We start from the raw sequence: 21,726 nt of genomic DNA on the forward strand, positions 1-21,726 counted from the left end.
AGCCCCGTGTCTTTCATCACTCAACAAGTTGTCACAGGCTCAGAGGGCAGTCACACAAGGACAGCAGGTTTCCCAGGGAACAAGGAGTTCCCAAGGTCTTTTGAGATTCAGGCTCAGAACAACCACAGTTACTTCTACCTCTGTTGATAGAAGCAAGTAATAGGTCAAACACAAGGAGTGCAGAAGCAATCTCTACCCCTTAATGGGAAGAATGACCACGTCACATTGCAAAGGGTGTGGATCCAGCAGGGCTAGAGAATTAAAGATAGCTTTGCAGTTAGCCTACCACACTTGCTAAGGAATGAAAAGTCAGTTCTGTTATAATAAAATCCATCCCTATAATTTCATCTTCTTTAGTATCTAGTTCTGATCCCTTCCTGGTCTGGTTGTGGTGGTTCATCTCCCAGGTTCAGTTCAGAGAAGAAAGGTGCCATTGCCAAGTACATCATCCAACTGAGCAGGATCAAGGGATCAATGTCATCCATTGTTAGATGAGCCAACCTATGAATCATACAATTGGAGTGAATTAAATACAGATCCAGTAAGTTTCATGACTTCCATTAGTAAGCAAATTTCATATCTTCTTTGACCAAAAACGCTGGCATGATCACCACCCAGAGGACAGACATAAAGGGACCGTGGCCTTGGACCCCTAGCCAGGATATCTCCTCCATGATAAATTTCAATAACCTTGTGTCTCAGAGGCTGGAATGTTTCTACCTGTGGCCCTGCCCAGTTTTAGATGTCCAAGATGGACATGCTTGGACTAATATCACCGTTAACCACACACTCTTACTTTCGGTTCATAAACTGTTCTTTTAATTTACTTACAAATTTTTCATTTGTTCATTTACCTTTCTTGTGGTTTTGGCTGAAGGCTTGTTGGAAGCAAGGTTGTTACATTGGAGTTTGGGAAGGTGTGATTTTTTTTTTCTTTTTGTCTCTGCTGAATTGCACCTGACATTCTCTTGAACATTCAGCAATGATTGGCTGAGTCCTTGTATTGTAACTTCTGCCTCTTTGTGAGACATAAAATTAGCCTTCTTAACCATCTGAAGTGCACAGTTCCCCAATGTCAAGTACATTCACATTGTTGTATATCACATCTCCAGAACTTTCCATCTTGAAAATAAAGAACTATGTACTTGTTGAACAACAAGTCCCTGTTCACCCTCCCCCGGTCCCTGGAAACATCCCTCTGCTTTCTGTTTCTATGGTTTGGACTACCTTAGGGCCTCAGACAAGTGGGAGCATGCGATATTCAGCCTTTTATGAGGATCCTACTTCACTTAGCATCATGTCCTCAAGGTTCATCCGTGTTGGAGTGTGTGACAGGATTTCCTTCTTTTGAAAAGCTTTATATTTCATGACATGTATTTGTCACATTTTCTTTATTCATTCATCATTGATGGACACTTGGGTTGCTTTCACATGCTGGCTATGATGAATAACACCGCTACTCTGTGTGTGTGCAAATACCTACCTGCTACTCTGCCTTCTGTTAGTGTGGCTGCACATCCACAAATGCAATTGCCACAACGTAGTTTGTGCTTTTACTTTTTTGAGGAAGCTCATTCCTGCTTCTTTTTACAGTTGCACCATTTCAGAGTCTCATCAACAGTACACAACAGTTCCAACGTCTCCAGATCCTTACACTTTGTATTTCGTTCCTTTTTTTCTTAATGATCAGCTTTTTTTTTTCAGTGTGAAATGGTAGCTTATTGTGGTGTTGATATCCATTCCTCTCTGATTAGTGATGCGTCTTTTCACATGCTTGTTAGACATTTGCATAGCATTTATTGAGAAATGTCTAAATTCTTTGCCTCCTTTTAAATAAGATTGTCTGATTTTTTGTTGCTACATTTATGTATTCTTGTCAATACTACAATAAATGTTCATCAGATTACAACAAGGGCCTGGCATAGTAGCCTAGCGGCTAAAGTCCTCATCTTGCACACACCAGGATCCCACATGGGTGCCAGTTCTAAACCTGACAGCCCCACCTCCTATCCGCTCCCTGCTTCTGACCTGGAAGCAGTCGAGGATGGCCCAAACCTTGAGACCCTGCACCCATGTGGGAGACCAGGAAGAAGCTCCTGGCTTCAGATTGGCTCAGTTCTAGCCATTGCAGCCACTTGGAGAGTGAAACAACAGATGAAAGATATTCTCTCTCTCCTCTTCTCCTTATATCGACTTTCCAATAAAAAAAAATAGATAAATCTTTTTAAAAATCTTCAACAAACTAGTAAGTAGAGTATTGACATCAACCTTCATTGTATCCCTTTTTCCTTCTGTGCAAAATAATTAACCACTAAGCTAAATCTTATAGTCAATACTGACTTCTTTTCTTTTTTTTTTGAATAAAGTTTTAATATAATTACATATGTTCTATTAAAAAGGACTTTTAAAATTCAGGTTGACTTTTAAGTTTATTCACAGGGTTAATGCAATATTTATTCTTCTTTGACTTTCTTTTTCCCTCAGATTCTATTCCTGAGGTTTGCTCATATTGTTGCATGTGGCTATTGCTCATTCATTTGACTGAGGCTTATTATTGTATTATATACAACACACCACAATATATTTATCCATTCTCCTGTCAGAGTATATTTGGATTGTCCCCAGTTTTGCTTTTCATGAATAGAGCTAATACAAGGTATTCTCATATATACCTTCCTGGATGTGCATCGAGTTGTTTTTGCATGTGTCCTGAGGAGTGGAATTTCTGGGTTGTCAGATTACTGAATGGTCAGCTTTACAAGATGATCCCAACATAGCTGTACAATTTCATGCATACCAGCAGTATAGGAAAGAGCCTGTAAATCCACTTTCTTGCCAATACTTGGCATGTTCCACTTCTCTCTTAACAGGCAAATGGATGAGGTTTATATCTTACTTGCCCTTGACATGCCTTTTCCACATTATTAAAGAGTTTGCATATCCCTTTGTTTGTTTACTGTCCATATTAGTGTCTTGAATGAAATTAAGTACAGTGTTTGTTCATTAAGACATTGCGAAGAAAGTGATAAACAAGTTACTACCAAGATGAATTCTTCGCTACACACACAGCCGACAAACAATCACCTAAAAAGTATATGCAGGAAGAGGACAGTTCAGTTAGGAGAAAATGAGCAAAAGCAATTGCAAGCATCTCACTGAGGATGCTCTGGCTGTCTATACAGGTGTGTCTGTATTCTCGACAGCAGTTGGTCCTGCAGGCTCAATGTCCACACATCAGGGCTGCTACTCATGTAGACGCACCTTCAAAAGCCTTTGTCTTTACCTGGCTCAGAGGTCCCTCAGGGGAAAAAAAAAACTACTCCTTCTCTCCTCCTTTGCCAGCTGGAGAATTTTAAAGATTTATATTTTTTATTTATTTTAATAGCAGAGTTAGAAAGAGAAAAAGAAGATAGAATGAGAGCAAGAGGAAGAACAAAAAAGACAGAAAATCTGTCCCTGGATGGAATTCCTCAAATGGCTGCAATGACTGGGACTGGCCAAGGTCAAACTTAGAAGCAAGGAACTCCATCTGGGTTTTCCACATGGGAGGCAGGGCTCAGTCACTTTCCCAGACACATCATCATAGAAGTGCAGCAGCGGGATCTTGAACGGGTGGTCGTGTGAGATGTTGGCACCACAGGTATCAGATTAGCCTGCTACACCGGCCCCGCCAACAGAGAATTTCTCAGAGTGCAGACAAGGGGTTCTCAGAGACAAAGCCATGAATCCAGGGGTGCACATTCAGATGCTGACGGAAGGTACTCTGACAACCTTTAGAACTTGGAAAAGGAAGCAACTATCCATCTCAAAGAGAGTGAGAAAGTCTTTCCTCAAGCAGAGGTCTCCGGTCAATCAGTGTCAGTCCGTGGAAGAAAGGGGATCATTTTTCTTGTTATAAACTGCTCCCAAATAATCTACTCAGAGCTAATCTCTCTCGAACATTCTCAGAAGCCAGAGAAATGGGTAAGAGCGCAGGCTCCCAAGAACTTCCACGCATGGGTGCGGGTTGGTGGTAAGGAAGGAAGACCCAGAGTGTAAGCTGTGGGCAAAGACCTGAATGAAGGAGGAGGCACAGCACAGACTGATGTAATGGATGTAGTCTGCCCTTGCAGACAGAGCCAGAAGAGGTATCATTCCAAAGTGGCACAGCGTAAACAGAGCAGGTTCAGAAATGACGCCAGGAAAACATCTTAGCCACACAGCTGGTGCAGGGCTTTCTCCAGCAGCCTGGCAGGCATTCAGAGAGGATAGGTAGGAACTGGGAGGACAGCGTCAGGCAAGAGATAAAAACGGACTCCAACAGGAGCCGACTCGCACAGCCTGTCCCCTTCTCACTCACAGGCTCTCTGAGGTGTTTCTTGCCATCTGCAGTTAACAGCAAATGTCTTCCCATATTTAGCTGTTTCCTGACAAGTCTGCCTAGTCCCTTCACAGCCGTGTGAAATCTGACTAGCAGTTATGCGTTCAGTACTGACCTGTCAGTCCGGCAACAGCCTGTGCTGAAACCCAGGCAGCCACAGAGAAGTGACATGTGGACAGGTAGCTAGTTGCACCAACTTGAAGTGAAATCAGTAAAAGCTGGATCTTCCCAGGAGAGGTGGTGAGCAAGCGATTTTTTCCAATCTCCCAGAAGGGTATGAATGAAATAATTAGATGTATCTCTGCTGGAAAGGGCCAAGGTCACATAAAACTGAGGGACAAGAAGGCTGATCCTTTGGAACACAGGCAAGCTCTTCTCTGAAGCACATGAGGAGCTGGGGAGGTCTGGCCCTGTGATCCCTGACACACACCGTGGACACATGTGTTGTGTGACAGATCCTGAGGTGCCAGACCGGAACCTCCATGTTCCCAAGCAGTAGCTCCACAGGCTTCGGCGGCTCACTCACGCCCAAAGTTAGGTGTGGCAGGTCCTTGGATCACAGGAGAATCTTTTTTTTTTTTAATTATTTATTATTTAACTTCATTAATTACATTGTATTATGTGACACAGTTACATAGATACTTGGGTTCTCCCACCCCTCCCCAAGCCCTCCCACCATGGTGGATTCCTCCACCTTGTTGCATAACCACAGCTCAAGTTCAGTTGAGATTCCCCCATTGCAAGCGTATACCAAACATAGAGTCCAGAATCTTATTGTCCAGTCAAGTTCAACGGCTTCTTAGGTATACCCTCTCTGGTCTGAAGACAGAGCCAGCAGAGTATCATCCCAGTCAATTGAAAGCTCCAACATACCATCAGCAAAAATTTACATCATTATGGAATTAATTGACATAGTAATGAGTAGCCAATATGTTAAAAGTAAATGCGAGTTCCCAGCCACCTTCTGTGACCACCTCACCTACACTTCAATTTTAGTTTATACACAACATATAACATTCAAAACATAACATGTTATACATAACATCATATCATCTTTTTTTTATTATTATTATTTAACTTCATTAATTACATTGTATTATGTGACACAGTTACATAGATACTTGGGTTCTCCCACCCCTGCCCAAACCCTCCCACCATGGTGGATTCCTCCACCTTGTTGCATAACCACAGCTCAAGTTCAGTTGAGATTCCCCCATTGCAAGCATACACCAAACATAGAGTCCAGCATCTTATTGTCCAGTCAAGTTCAACGTCTTCTTAGGTATACCCTCTCTGGTCTGAAGACAGAGCTAGCAGAGTATTATCCCAGTCAATTGAAAGCTCCATCATACCATCAGCAAAAATTTACATCATTATGGAATTAATTGACATAGTAATGAGTAACCAACATGTTGAAAGTAAATACGAGTTCCCAGCCACCTTCTGTGATCACCTCACCTATACTTCAATTTAGTTTATATACAACATATAACATTCAAAACATAACATGTTATACATAACATCATATCATCTTAAATTAAGGCACACATGTGGTATTTAACCTTTTGTGATTGGCTCATTTCCCTTAGCATGATGGTTTCCAGTTTGGCCCATTTGGCCACAAAGAACTGCATTTTGTTTTTTTTAATAGCTGAGTAGTATTCCATGGAGTAGATAAACCATAGCTTTCTTATCCAATCCTCTGTTGATGGGCATTTTGGTTGCTTCCATGTTTTTGCAATTACTGATTGTGCTGCTATGAGCATAGGAGTGCATGTTGGTTTCTCATAAAACAATTGTTCTGGATATATTCCTAGGAGTGCTATTGCTGGATCATACGGTATGTTGAATTTGAGTTGTTTGAATATTCTCCATACTGATTTCCATAGAGGCTGTACCAGCCTGCAGCCCCACCAGCAGTGGAGTAGGGATCCCTTTTCCCCGCAACCTCGCCAACAAGTGTTGTTGGTGCTTTTATTCATGTGGGCCAGTCTTACTGGCGTTAGGTGGTACCTCATTGATGTTTTAATTTGGATTTCCCTTATTGCCAGGGAACTTGAGCATTTTTTCATATGTTTATTTGCCATTTGGGTTTGTTCCTTTGTGAAGTGTTTGCCCATTTCCCGTGCCCATTTCTTGAGTGGCTTGTTTGTTTTGACATTTTGGTTGTTTTGTAGCTCTTTGTATATTCTGGAGATCAGCCCTCTATCACCTATGTCGTGTGCGAAGATCTTCTCCCATTCTGTGGGTTGCCTTTTTACTTTGTTGATTGTTTCTCTAGCTGTACAGAAGCTTCTTAGTTTGATGAGGTCCCAATTGTTTATTTTGGTCTTGATATCTACTGCATTTGGAGTCTTTTTTAGGAAGTGAGGGCCTACCCCTATGTGTTGCAGTGTGTTTCCAACATTTTCTTCCAAAAGTTTGAAGGTTTCTGGATGTAGGTTTAGATCTGTTATCCATTTAGATCTGATCTTAGTGTATGGTGAGAGATGTAGATCTATTTTTTTGTTTCTGCAGGCTATTAACCAGTTGTCCCAACAGCATTTATTGAACAGACCTTCCCATTTGCCTAGATTGTCGTTTGTCTTTTTGTCAAAGATTACTTGGCTGTATCTGTGTGGGTTTCCTTCTGGTGTTTCTATTCTGCTCCATTGATCTTCCTCTCTATCTTTGTGCCAGTACCACGCTGTTTTGATAACCACTGCCCTATAGTATGTCCAGAGGTCCGGAACTGTGATTCCCCCTGCTAACTTCCTGTTCTTCAGGATGGTTCTAGCTATCCGTGGTTTTTTGTGCTTCCAGATGAACCTTTGGATCATTGTTTCCAGTTCCATGAAGAATGTTTTGGGCAATTTGATTGGGATTGCGTTGAATGTATATATTGCTTTTGGCAGTATAGACATTTTAATGATATTGATTTTACCTATCCAGGAGCATGGGATGTTACTCCATCTTTTGAGGTCTTGTTCAATTTCTTTTTTAAGTAGTTTGTAGTTTTCTTCAAATAAGTCTCCTACATTTTTGGTTAGATTTATTCCCAGATATTTCATACTTTTGTCTGTTATTTTGAATGGTATCTTGCTGGTTAAGTCTTTTTCCATCTTGGGGCTGTTCGCATACACTATGGCTGTTGATTTTTGTTCATTAATTTTGTACCCTGCCACTCTACCAAACTCTCGTACAAGTTCTAGCAGTCTCTGTATTGAGTCTCTTGGCTCTTCTACATAAAGAATCATATCATCTGCATATAGTGAGAGTTTGACTTCTTCGTTTCCCATTTGGATTCCTCTGATTTCTTTTTCTTGTCTTATGGCCTCAGCTAGTACCTCTAGGACTATGTTGAATAGTAGTGGAGAAAGTGGACATCCCTGTCTTGTTCCAGATCTCAGTGGGAAGGGTTCCAGCTTTTCTCCATTCAGTATGATGCTGGCGTTGGGTTTTTCATATATGACTTTAATTATGTTGTGGATTTTTCCATCTATGCCTACCTTGGTTAGGGTTTTTAGTAGGAAGTGGTGTTGGATTTTGTCGAAAGCTTTTTCTGCATCTATTGATACTATCATGTGATTCTTGTTTTTCAGTTTTTGGATGTAGTGTATCACATTTATGGATTTGCGAATGTTGAACCATCCCTGCATTCCAGGGATGAATCCTACTTGATCTGGATGAACGATCTGTCTGATGTGTTTTTGAATTCTGTTGGCTAGGATTTTGTTGAGAATCTTAGCATCAATGTTCATCAAAGAGATAGGTCTGTAGTTTTCCTTCTCTGTTAGTTCTCTGTCTGGTTTTGGGATTAAGGTAATGTTGGCTTCATAGAATGAGTTTGGAAGGGTTGCCTCTTTTTCTATTGTTTTGAAGAGTTTGTAGAGGATTGGGGTCAGTTCTGTTCGGAATGTTTTGTAGAATTCTGTAGTGAAGCCGTCTGGGCCTGGGCTTTTCTTTGTTGGGAGGTCTTTAATCACTGGTTCAATCTCTACTTCAGTTATGGGTTTGTTCAGGTCGTTTGTTGCCTCTGGGCTAAGTTTTGGCAGGTGGTAGAAGTCTAAGAACTTTTCCATTTCTTGGTGATCTTCTGACTTGTTGGAGTACAGTGCTTTGTAGTAATTTCTAATTATGGCCTTAATGGATGTGGTGTCTGTTGTTATGTTGCCTTTTTCATCTTTGATGCTGTTAATTCTTGCCTTCTCTTGTTTTTTCTTTGTCAGTCGGACCAGTGGGGTGTCTATCTTGTTTATCTTCTCAAAAAACCAGCTTTTTGATTCATTGATTTTGTGTATGGTTTTTTTTATTTCTATCTGGTTGATTTCCTCCGTTGTTTTGATGATTTCTTGTTTCCTATTGTGTGTGGGGCACTTCTGCTGTTGTTTTTCCAATTCCTGGAGGTGTGTGTTTAGTTCTTGTATTTGGCGCCTCTCTTGGGCCTTGACATGAGCTCCAATTGCGATGAGTTTACCCCGTAGCACTGCTTTGGCAGTGTCCCACAAATTTTGGAATGTTGTGTCAGAGTTTTCATTGGTTTCCATAAATTTTTTGATCTCATCTTTAATTTCTTCTCTGATCCATTGTTCGTTTAATAGCATATTGTTCAGCCTCCAAGAGTTTCTGTATTTCCTGGGGCATTTTGAATTGCTGATTTCCAGCTTCATTCCATGGTGGTCTGAGAGGGTACATGGTATGATTCCTATCTTTTTGAAGTTATTTATGTTTGCTTTGTGTCCTATCATGTGGTCGATCCTGGAGAAGGTGCCATGCACTGCTGAAAAAAATGTATAATCTGTGGCCTTAGGGTAAAAAATTCTATAAATGTCAACCAAGTCCAGTTGTTCTATTGTTTGTATGAGCTCTGTTGTTTCTTTGTTGAGTTTTTGTTTTGTTGATCTGTCTATTGTTGTTAGTGGGGTGTTAAGATCACCCACTATTATTGTGTGCATATCTATGTCTCCCCTTAAGTCCGTGAGTAATTGCTTCACGTAGCTAGGTGCGTTTGAATTTGGTGCATATATGTTCACAATGGTAATTACTTCCTGATGGATCAGTCCCTTCACCAATATATAATGTCCTTCCCTGTCCTTTTTGATGTGTGTCAGATTGAAGTCCACATCATCTGAAATTAAGACAGCTACCCCAGCCTTTTTTTCTCGTCCATTGGCATGAAATATCTGTTTCCAACCTTTCACTTTCAGCTTCTTCGAATCTCTTCTGGTTAGATGTGTCTCTTGTAGGCAACAGATAGTTGGGTGCTGTTTGATAATCCATTCTGTTAATCTATGCCTTTTGATTGGTGAGTTCAGGCCATTTGTGTTAAGAGTTAAAATTGAGAGGTTGTGATTTTGCCCTGCCATACTTGTTTTTGTGGGTGTTGATATCTGTGTAATTGCCCTTCCTTGTGTGGACTTTAGTGGGGAGATCTTCCTGTTTGCCATCTTTGCTTATGATTCACCTCCTTTTTTTCTGGATTTAGTGCATTTCTAAGGAGATTTTGTAGAGCTGGTTTTGTGCTGGCATAGTCTTCTAATTTCTCTTTGCTGTGAAAGTATTTGATTTCGTTCTCACATACGAATGAGATCTTTGCTGGGTACAATAGTCTTGGTTGACAGTTGTTCTGATTCAGGATTTGGAAGATCTTTGTCCATTCTCTTCTTGCTTGTAAAGTCTCTTCAGAGAAGTCAGCAGTGATCCTGATTGGTTTTCCCCGGTATGTGATCTTTTCTCTGCTTCGTACTTGTCTCAGGATTCTTTCTTTGTCTTCATTGGAGTGGAACTTGAGCACCATATGTCTGGGTGAAGATCGCTTTGGGTCATATCTGCTGGGAGTCCTCTGACCGTCCTGGATTTGGGCTGGGTTCATGTTCCAAGTGTTTTGGAAGTTTTCCTGTATAATTTCGTCGAGCACCATTTGCATTCCTGACTCTTTTTCCGCTCCTTCAGGAAGGCCAATAATCCTAATATTCGATTTTCTGAGGTTGTCTTTCATTTCTTGTATGGTCTTATTGGCTTTGTTCAGACTTGTCTCCAGCTGTTTAATGAACTGGGTATGTTCGTTTTGTGTGTCTTCCATTTCAGAGATCCTCTCTTCTGCTGTATTTGTTCTGTTGGTTAGGCTCTCAATTTTGTGCTCTAAGTCAAGGATTTTACTTTTCATTTGTTGTATTTCTGAGGCTATGTGGTTCTTGAATTCCTTGAAGTCCTCCCAATTCTTCTCATTGTCTCTGACAGATTTTAACATTATTTTTTTGAATTCCTTGTCTGGTAGATCTTCTATGTCTTCATCTCGCATCTCCGAAATAGACATTGGCTTTTGATCCTTTATCGGTAGGGTGTTGGCACTCTCATCTGGATCATTACCTTTTCTGGTATTTCTTCCCATTGTGTTAGTGTTTCTTTTGTGAGAGACCTAGGCACCAGTGTGCTGAGGGGTCTCCAATCACTATCCTGTAGAGATCGGAGTCTGCAGGCGTGGAGTAGCAGGGTGTGGGAATTTTCAAGGCACTTTTGGTGCGTCTCCAGAACACTGGACCTCAGGGCGCCACTTCCAGGGCCCAGCGGATTCAAAGCACACTCTCAGCTCGTCCCCTACAGGTATGCTACCACAGGACGTGGGGGAGTGAAGGCACTCTGCGCGCCCCCTGTGCGCGGGATCACAGGGCTCAGAGGATTCTAGGTGCTTTCTCAGTGTGTCCCCAGTGCCAGGGACTGCAGGGCGTGGAAGTTCCAGGTGCTCTCTGGGAACGCCTCCTGCACGTGGGTCCGCAGTGCTCTCCTGGTTTGTCTCCCAAGCACAGGACTATAGGGCGTGGGGTGTTCCAGGTGCTCTCTGGAAGCGCCTCCTGCCCAGGCCCGCCCACCCCAGCGCTTGCAGGGGACCGACTGCCCCAGCGCTAGCACGGGACTGCCCAGCCCAGCGGCGTGCTTGGGTTCCTGTGGGATAGCACCGCCCAGCTGAGTGCCAGACCGCAAAGGCACGGGGGAGTATTCAGTGTGCCTTTTGCCTTTCTCCCAGACACAGCTTTGGCAGTTTCAAGGCACTCTCCCTGTGTCTCTAGACGCTGGAGTCTCGGGGGGGGAGGGGCGGGGAGACGAGCACCAATTGTGTTCAGGCTCTGTGCATGCCCCTGGGGGGCCAACTCCCAAAGCCTCCAACCCACCACTGTCCCCACCCAACTCACTCAAACCTCAGGTTCTTGCAGTTTGCCTCTTCCTCTGGTGGGAACCCTTGCCGCGGATGCGTCTCCCGGCTACTGCGTCCGTTGCTGGTACCGGCGGGTGTAGGCGGGTGGAACCTGGAGGCTGCAGCGGTCCCGGCGGGGCTTGGCGACCAGGGTGGGCTGATGCCAGCGGGTCCCGGTGACTCAGGGTCCTGGTGTCCGCAGCGGGCGGAGGTCCTGGTGGGTCCTGGTGACCAGGGTGAGCAGATGCCAGCAGGTCCCGATCACCGCCAGTCCTCACGGCCACAGCGTCTGCGGGTCGGTCGGTGGCTTTCAGCGTCTGCGGGTCGGTCGGCGGCTTTCAGCGTCTGCATTCAAAGGTGACTCAGCAGGTCAGGAGCGGAAAGTCGTCTTCCCTGCCCTTCGTTTTGTTTTTCCCTGGTTGCTCTTCCGAGTTGTGTGGATTTTTTTGGTTCCACACTGTCCAGGGAACTTCACCTTCTTCTCCCTGTAGTTCTATGCTGCTCCACTTACGCTTTTGTCGCGTTCTAGCCCTCTCTGTCTGTGAGCTCTCTCACAGTCTTCCTCCTATGTCGGCCATCTTGCGAGTCTCTCCGGATCACAGGAGAATCTTACAGGCCACGAGAACGCAGTGGCTCATTGAAAGATCATCCCTCTTAACTATTTGTAGGACTGTTTTCCATTTGCAGACACAGCAATTCTCAGATTGCTAACATTTCCTACAGGATCACAGGAGATCGGTTGATCACCTGGTGAAGACGAAGCAGCTGGTGCTCAATGAATCATCACAATGTTGCGCTAGCTCTCTCTCTCTCTCTCTCTCTCTCTCACACACACACACACACACACACAGTCTACATGGCTTCCTCCTAGCTAGCCAAACAAAAACAAGATTAGAAGCAGATAACAAATCTCCCATTCAACCACTTCCACGCATGTGTCTCCTCCTCCCTCACCATTCTCCTACTCTGCTTTGAGGGCCTGGAGAGCTCTGGGTGGTTAGTGTTGGAGGTTGTTAAGCAAGAATTCCTTGTGACAGCTATCATGTCTTCTTTGAGTCTCTCAGCATTGACAGAGACAAGCCAGGCTTTATAAGATACACACAGTTACTTCCTCCAGAAAACTGGGACAGCAACAAAACTCATAAAACATACACGGCTCCCTCCCTGCACAGCACTACACATAAATACAAATACACTTATATATGTATGTATGTATACACCTATATTCAGATCAAGGAACCATCTTTTCCTTTATCGTTTAATTATGAGCTGATATTGCTGAGATAAAGGCGCAACCAAACCAGGATTCCAAAGTGCCAAGCCTTCTGTACAGAAAGCTGAGGCAGGCGCTCTCCTTTTATTATATTTGTTATGATTTTAGTTTGCTTTAGCTGTAAATGCAATATTGACATTTAGAACCCACCAAAACATCGTTAGCTTCATCTATGTGAGCAGTTTCTAACTGGGGGCCAAAGGTGTTTCTCACTCTCTTTTTAATTTTGTTTCTCCCTCCCCTTTTCCGACACGTCCTCTGAGCCTCAGAGTCTTCAGTCAGCAGCCTTTTTGCAATCAATAGCTCTTATGTTCAACAAGCCCACAATTGTGTCCCAAATGCAAAAGGAAGGATATTGAATGTGCTCATCAGAGGTCACCCGACCGTGGCCAGAGCTGAATGAAGAGGTGGCCAGAGAACATACAGGGGACCGGTTGGAGACAGAGCTCTCTCTGATGCTCATTTCCCATGTTGACAGTAAGAGTGAGCGCTCCAGCTTCAGTCATCTCCAAGCCTAAATCACTTTAGGCTCCTGAGCACTGACACAGGCAGCAGTTATTCTGAAGAAATTTATACATCTCTTTCCCCTTGACATTTTCATAAATAAAATTATTTATCTCTGAAACTTAACTAGTGTCCTAGAAACTTTTATAGGCACTGAACCCTTCAATTTCCTATTCTAGATGTTTTGCCTCTCTCTTTGGTGGGTGGATGGGAGGCTGTCCCCTTTGCTGGCAGGCAGCCTGTTTCTCCTTTGGCCCCTCTCAGGCTGTGGGCACATGAACATCCCATTACTCTCTCTCTCTCTCTCTCTCTCTCTCTCTCTTCTCTCTCTCTCTCTCTCTCTCTCTCTCTCTCTGTCGCTTTTAAGATTCATCCATTTTTATTGGAAAGGCAGATTTTACGGAGAGAAGGAGACACAGAATGATCTTCCACCTGCTGGTTCACCCCCCAAAGGGCAGCAATGACCAGATCTGAGCCAATCCAGAGCCAGGAACCAGGAACCCTTTCCAGGTCTCCCATTCAGGTCCAGGATTCTAAGGCTTTGGGCCTCCTCTACTTTTCCAGGCCACAGCAGGGACCTGGATGGGGAGTAGAGCAGCTAGGACACAAACTAGCACCCATACTGGATGCTGGTACTTGCCAGAGAAAGATAAAATCAGTTGAGCACCAGCTCCATAACTTTTCTTTTTTCCTGTCCTTCTCTGCAGGCTTCTGGCTTTCTCACTAGACATGAGTGCTTTGAGATTCGGGCCCTGGAATATTCATTTATTATTTTCAGTGTCCAAAACACGCCTGCCACATAAGGGTACAAAGTAGTGGGCTTCTTTTTTCTTTTCTTTTCTTTTTTTTTTTTAAGAAATGGAGGAATGGAGCATGAATGAATGAATCAAGTCAATTAACAGAGTGTACAAGCAGGAAAATGGCACAGCACCTGAAACTTCCTTGATGCTCTCAACAGCCTCCCCCCCCCCCCCCGGTGCCTCCAGAAGGGCCGAGGGAGTGCCCAGGGCTCTGTGCATTCCCTGTGCATTCTCCTCTGGAGGACCTCTAGCTGGGTGAGATTGCCTTTGCTTCCCAGGCTTGATGGTTCAATGTTTAAGATATTTGAAATAAAAGCCAGGCTGGACAAACTGGGGGATATGAAGCTAGGTGTGTGTGTGTGTGTGTGTGTGTGTGTGTGTGTGTGTGTGTGTGTGTGTGTGTGTGTGAGAATTCTTCCTTCCTATGACAATCTATAGATCTTGGGATGCAGGTAAATCTGAAGGCAACTGATGAATTAGCTTTAGCAAGTAATCCAGGAGCAACATTGATGCCAAGCTCCCAGCCTAGCACCGAACAAGGTGCTCAGCAGGCTTTGCGGCAGCATTGTACTGAGCTTCTTTCTGTGGCATAGTTCTGGGTGCACTCTTTCATGGACCCGAGTCTTCTTGCACTTCGGCGTGCTCACAACACTGACCTTGAACACCACCTCTTACTTCTCAGGCTCTTGAATCCTGCCTTCCAGACACACCTGTGTCTAGTTTCAGGAATGGGATGCACCTTTGAGCCTTCACACTTCTGAGTATGGCTTTCTGGTCCTAGTGGTCCTAGGGTAACTCCTCATCTTTCAGAAGAGGGCCACATAGCCAGGACACTGTTCCTGCCCCACCCTCTCTCAAGTTGGGCCACCACCCCACTTCTGCAGTTGACACAGACCAGCACTAACCATCAGAACACTCAGCCAGAACCTCCTTTCTCCACATGTCTCCCACTCCATTCTAAGTCTTGTGAGGTTCAGTGGGCTAGCACAGCTCTGTAGCCCAGCATTTGGTAGAGAGACCACAGATTCTCGCCACTGAGTGCAAACTCATGGCTGAATGAATGCAAGCGTGCTAAACATTGCAAAAAGCCCATCAGTTTGGGCACAGCCTTGGGGAAGCACTGTGGTCCATGAAAATATGCCTTTAGACTCAAGTCAGGAGTCAGAAAGCATCTGCAATTAGAAGGACCGTTCAGGAGAAACTCACAATGAAGGCAGAAAACCAAGACAGCCATCAATAAGAGAAGGAGCCCTGGAGGGAGTTTGCTCAAATACCACAAATAACACCCAAGGAGGTAGAGCAGTCTGCAATGGCCTGAGTACAAGCTGGTGAGTACATGCAGAGGAGACAGAGGGAAGGCAGCACCTGCAGGGCCAAGGCTTTGTGCAAGTAGAGGTAGCTTCTGTCAGGCACGGAAAGAGGCAAGCATGAAGCAGAAGACTCCAGTGGCCCCGGGTGCAGCGGCTTTGCCATCTGTACTGGAGAGAGTGAAGAGCAGCCCTGGGAAAAACCACTGGAGACTGTGTGGGCACGGGCGCTACGCAGTCAGGATGTTGCCAGCCTTGGGGAGACACCATCAGCAACGAGAGCTCGATGGAGATGGAAGCGACATGTCACAGCATTTTAATTCAGCCATTGTATTGGGGGATGTTTTAATTAAGGTTTATCTGTTACCATTATGACTGTAATCCTGAGACGTGCCAAGCCTGCCCTGGCATTGGGAAGAGAGGAGGAAAACATGTCATAATTAAAATAATTATTAATTTGATCTCATTAAGTATAGATTATTAATTGTCGCTGCTTTTATTATGCACAGGGGCAGGCCCCTCTCTGAAGCCAGCCTCACCAGCTTGTGCAGAAGCAGAATAGCAGTGCCTGAAAACCCCGCTCCCTCCACACACAGCTGCCCTGTCTCCTGGTAGAATGCGTGCTGCCAAGGTCTTCTTCCAGACCTTCTCCTGCATGAGGTGTGCTTAGCATGGCTTGCGAGAGAGGCCCTGTGCGGGCTTCATGCTGCATTGTGACTTTCCAGGACTCCGGAGTGTACTGTCGTGTGTTTCTGGCCCCCATAGTTCCTTGCTGAGCTCTCAGGACACCTGGCACGCCTGCCAACTGCTATTCCAGGCCCCCTCCCATGAGATCCTCCTAGCAAAGACACCGTGCGTTCTTCACTGTCTCTCAGCATCTACAGGAATATGTGCCTGATATGACACCTGTACTGGGGGAGAACAGAGGAAAGGGAGAAGCGGACTCAGCGGGGAGTGAGATGGGGACAAATGACTTGTCCTGTAGGGGATCGTGAGTGACAGGCACATCAGCATCTCCACCTGTGGCTGCCAGCACCGCTTGTTCCACACCCAAGTCGACCCCTCTCCCTACTTCCCCCCAAAAACTCCTCCTTCCATTCTTTATATGTGTAGAGTGACTAATGAGTATCAGTGTAGTGTGATTAGGTGGCCTTTACAAGCTTCAGTAGCTTCCAGGATAACAATAAGTCACACTGACACCATAAATGCCTTGTTGGAAAATGCAAACAGAAAAGAAGAAGAAATGAATTTCAAGCTAAAGTAATCACTCTTTTCTGATCATCAGTGGGTCTGGTGAGACTGGCCTGGTTGGGGCTTTTCTTCTGGATCCTGAAGCCAGACAAGGTCATCAAAGGATTGACTCGCACTCTGACAGCTTCCCTATGGCTCCCCAAGGCCCTGGAGTTCTGTAGAGCTTTCTCAGGATGACTTGGGGGGTGAGGAGAAGCCAAATTATTATTTTTAAAATACGTTTTAAAGGTTTTGTTTGCTTTACTCAAAAGAGATAGAGAGGGAGAAAAATCTTCCATTCACTGGTTCATTTCCCAAATGGCTGCAATGGCAGAGTTGGACCAGTCTGAAACCAGGACCCAGGAGCTTATTCCGGGTCTCCCACATGGATGCAGGGTCCCAAAGCATTGTACCATTGTCTACTCCCAGGCCATAAGCAGAGAGCTGGATCAGAAGTGGAACCACCAGGACTTGAATTGTTGCCTAAATGGGATGCAGGCTCCATCAGTGGAAGATTAGCCAACAATGCCACTACAATGGTCCTGCCATCCATAGACTCTGTGGCTGCAGACTGGCCTGGCTCTTTCCAACACATAGCATGTCCTTACACTCAGTCCTGCCCAGGGAGCATCCTGTTCCAAGGTTCTGAGAAGCTGTCCTGAGCTGGGCTGAGCTGGCCAGGTGTCAGGTCAGCCTAGCTCAGCCCACCCCTGAGTGGACAGCAGACAAGCCCATGCCACATGCATACTTGCAAAACAAACATGGAGAGACCCAAAGAGCTGGAGGCAAATCCTGGGCTTCCACTCCTAACCTCCTATGCAGGCTCCCTGAGGTCACAGCCTCTGCCAGGGCCCAGCTGGATTGCTGAGCCCTTAGAGGCTCTCCATAGGCAGACTCCAGGCTGAGGGCTGGCCAGTGTTTCAAGGTTGCTTGTTCTTTCTCCTCTGTGAGCTCCTAACATCAACTGAACCTTCATTGTGTATCAGAAGTGATATCTCCTGCTCTCCTCCCAATACCTTCTAGATGGAAGCTGTTGCCCACTCCATCTGCAGACAGCAAAGACCAAGGCTGGGCTCCCTTCCCATTTCCAGACAGCAGGGACCAAGGCTGGGGGCGACATGGACACTGGCGTGCAGAGACTCGGAATGCAAACAGCAAATGAATGCTCCAGACCCACTCCTCCGGGTATGGTGTGGAAGTGTTCCCTCTGCTTAAGCCCAGGCCTCCAGCACTCCAGAACCAAATTCCCCCTGCCCCCCAGGCTCAGTTCATCCCCTTAGAAGTCATCCCAAAAACTCTGGTCAGATCCTACGTCCCAAGCCTTTACATGTTATGAACTTAACATCACTTCTCATCTCTAAAATCAAAGGAAGACTTCTGAAGTCCTATTCTGATCCTAAGTCCTAACTTCTCCCTGCTTTATTTTCTTGACATTCTAACACCCCAGGAGCATAACAACATACCTTACTAGCACGATAGGGTAGATTCGGTGGCCAGATCTCCTGTCCTCTGGAAGAAGACTGACAAGTGTTGCCTGAAAGAGGAGTGAGAGGAAAAACTGCTGTGGTTGGACCCTTACTCCGTGTCACCTCCTGCTTCCGGCCCAAATCTTAGTCTTCAGAACCACCGTGGGAATAACAAATGGGGATAACAAATTGCCGGCCCAGGGATACCCAGTCCAAGCAGAGAAAAAAGGTGACTGCAGGATAAAGAGCAGGGGACACATTCGTGAGTTGCTTCAGGAAGAAAAGAAAGCAATTCTGAGCCAGGCAGTGTGCAGGATTTGGCCAAAAAAAAAAAAAAATTGCTTCCACATCAGCTCTTCAGTCATCAGGTTCCTAATTCTGACCTTCTCTGAGGTTCGAGGAAGAAGGTCTTCCTTGCTTTTTTTGCTTTTTTTGTGTAAGGTAATGGATAGCATGGAATTTTACCTCTAGAATCCCCTGTGAAAGTGGAGCCCATCTTGAACCTGGTCTCCCGATTCCCAAAGTAATATGTTCTTCCTTCCTCCTGCACTGTGTGACTTTTCAAAATCTAATGCATAAAACAGCCAGCCAAAATCAGCCTGCTGCAGAGATCCCATTCTTCTTCAGGTACATTTGATTTGCTCGCAAAATATTGCTCGTCTCTCAGGACCCAGAATTCAGAAAAGCAGATTCTTTGGGAATACCTGATCCAATATGCCTAGCCTCACAGAGTCTTGGGACAGAAGAGACCAGGAGTGGGGTTAGCATTCAGAGAAATTCAATTAAACAAGCACTGATTGAGCTCCGACTGTGCCAACACCAGCAGCAATAATCCGCACATCTCAGGCATTGACCTCCAGGTTACACAGCTCTGTTTTGGGATGTGTGTGCACGCGGAGGTCAGCACACAGGGGCTAGCCACTGTTGCCTCCATCCCCCACTCTTCCCACAGTGAACTGAAATGAAGAAATCCCCATAAACTGCCTCCTTGTGTGCAACAACCTTGGAAAGAAGCCCTATTTACAAATATTTCATCAGCCCACCTACCTCCAGCCCCGTGCTCCCCTGATGACTGCAGGCAATAACATGAATAAAACTCAGAATGATTTCTTTCTCCTGATCATCAATCATCACTTTTCTTAGACACACAGGCAAGGGATCAGGCGCTAGGCTGCCCTGGAGGTGTTAGGGAACATCTACGAATTCTGGACTCCAAAAACCACGCTTTTGATCTTGGACCCTGGAGAACTCATCTAGGAAAAGGGTAAGCTGTATCCATGCGCAGAGGACAAGGAGGACCTTTGGGAAGCTCCTGATATTATTTTTCCCATTTTGCCACCTGGGAGGGAGCTACAAGTCCCTTTAGTCATTGCTGCAGGAAAACGTTTTGACATGAACTCCCATATATCATAGCTGAGGTTAGTTACCAAAATGCATACATTTGCCTTAGCCAGTTTCATTTACTACCCTTTAAATTATTTCTCAGCCTTGCAAATCTTGCTGTGACAGACTGAGCAGGAGGGGGAACCACTAAGTGTTCATTTTTCATATAATACATTCCAATCCTGTTAGGTCGTGCTGCTGAAGGTAATATTTCTGGCATTCATTTAATGAAATTGACATTGATGAATGGTTAATTATACAAATTACATTCTTATTAAATCCCCTAGAATCAGTGCCTTAAAATTTCCTAGCTATGGGCTTCTTGTGGCTGATAGCTTTCTTCTTTTTTTGCTCTAAGTATCTCTTCTGTTGCTTGCTACAAGACTCCCTCCGCAGATTTTTCCTCCTCTAAGAAACTTTGAAAAGCATTAAAAAAATCCCCTAGTTAAGGCAATTACTGCAGATAAGTTAATCTTCGTGGGATGTTTAAGGCCCAGTTCTTGCATATTTTGATTTTTTATTTTTTCCCCCTCCAGATAGCTCCTGCCCTAGAGGGGGTAGAAGGGAGGGGATGGGAGGAAAAGAAGGGCTTCTCTACCTCCTGCTGAATCACAGTCTGGGTGGGCTAGGAGGGGAGAAAGAATTACTGTACACCCAAGTCCCTCTGGTGGCTCCTGGCTACAAATGCATGCTTAGATCCCGGGGAAGAGGTGATGGGCAGTGGGCTAATGGGAAAGTATCAGTAGGTGATCTCCAGCCCAGTAGGCATCAGCAGTTGGCATGTCACCCCGAGAGCAGCCTGGTTCTGCCTGTTCACTGGAGAGTAGAAGGATGAATCATAGTCACTAAGAGATCATCTTTTCTTCTGTTACTCTGGCTGGGTCTCCAAGGCAACGGGTATTTGCTGAGTGCCTGTTGGGTGGCTGGCACTGGCTAGGCACCTCCAAAGATTGGAAGCAGTCTCAAAAGGTTCACACAACTGGGGGAGGAGAGTGCAGTGGGGAAGAGCTGAATTCACATCAAGGGACAATTGAAAACTTGGCTGGTTTATTCCATCTAGAGGAAGCCACAGGAAAGCCGTGGGGAGCACTGGACCCAGATTTCAAAGCCCTCTTAATCTGTCTCAACTTTGTCAAATGTCCCGGAAGAAGATATGTACTACTGGGTGCTTGAAAGCTGAGATGAGCTCTGATGGGCCCCAGTTGGTTCAGTTCAGATATCTTCAAAATCTCTCTCTCTCTCTCTCTCTCTCTCTCTCTCTCTCTCTCTCTCTCGGACTTCTCACACCCACACCTTCTGTGATCATCTCATGATCCAGGGCAGATAATGTTAGTACACCATGTCCAATTCCCCATTTAAACAAAATTTTGCCTTATTTCTGTGGGACAAGTGAATAAACGTTGTGATTTGCACTGAGTACAATCAAGTCAGTCACATTCTCAAGCAACACTCATTCCCAGATTCAGTCCTCGAGTGCTCTGTCTACACAGTTCATATCATTAGACCGATACCGATTACACTTTAGAGGCAGACAGACTTAGGTTCAAATCTTAGAGCTGCTGGTTCTTGGATATGTGATGTTATACACTTAAACCAGGTGTCCCTTCTTATAAAGAATGGTACTAATAGCATCTTCAAGAAGGACATGTTGCAGAGTTTCCAAAGGAACATACAGCCTTTCACAAAGGGTGTGCACACAGGGCTCCATCAGTAGGAACCATGCTTGTTGATGAGGAAAGGGTTTCGGTTCCAAGCAAACACAAGCAACTATCCTTACGCTTATGGGGCAGGGTGGGAGTCCAGGTTCTTGTCTCCTCTGCACAAAATGATTCAAGGACAAGATATAGACAGTGGTTGGCAGAGCAATAAGACTTACTAGCAAAGAAAAAGTGGCGACCCATGAGGTGAAGGATCATCCCTTTCCATGATCTGAAAGCACGGGGTTGGGGGTCGGGCGATGCTTTTGGTGGAGTTCTCCAGGAAGGCTTTGGAGTCCCAGGAATCTGTGACTGTGCAATTTTAGGCTTTTTTCAGGAAGTCTGAGAAGCATCCTGGAAACAGGTGCATGATTGGAGTAGGGGTGTCAGTCACAAGAATTCTCTTATAATGATTTTATAATAGACTATAGGGTATTTAGGAATGGAGTCGTTAGCCATGTCAGGTATTTTCCTGCTGGTGCTGGCCCTGGCTGGAGGCTCTGCAATAACAGCTATTTGGGGTTGCTGGTCATGG

General features: G+C 45.0%; 1 long non-coding RNA gene across 1 annotated transcript; it reads right to left on the reverse strand.

Annotated features, from left to right (window-relative positions):
• Positions 1-376: 376 nt before the first annotated feature.
• LOC131480244 (uncharacterized) lies at positions 377-20,318 on the reverse strand. Its single transcript, XR_009245371.1, has 3 exons — positions 20,093-20,318; positions 18,577-18,679; positions 377-501 (listed from the first exon to the last, which is right to left on the reverse strand). It is a non-coding gene; the product is annotated as an uncharacterized LOC131480244 (long non-coding RNA).
• Positions 20,319-21,726: the final 1,408 nt, after the last annotated feature.

Source organism: Ochotona princeps, chromosome 4 (assembly GCF_030435755.1).
Source record: "Ochotona princeps isolate mOchPri1 chromosome 4, mOchPri1.hap1, whole genome shotgun sequence".
Classification (NCBI taxonomy): domain Eukaryota; kingdom Metazoa; phylum Chordata; class Mammalia; order Lagomorpha; family Ochotonidae; genus Ochotona; species Ochotona princeps.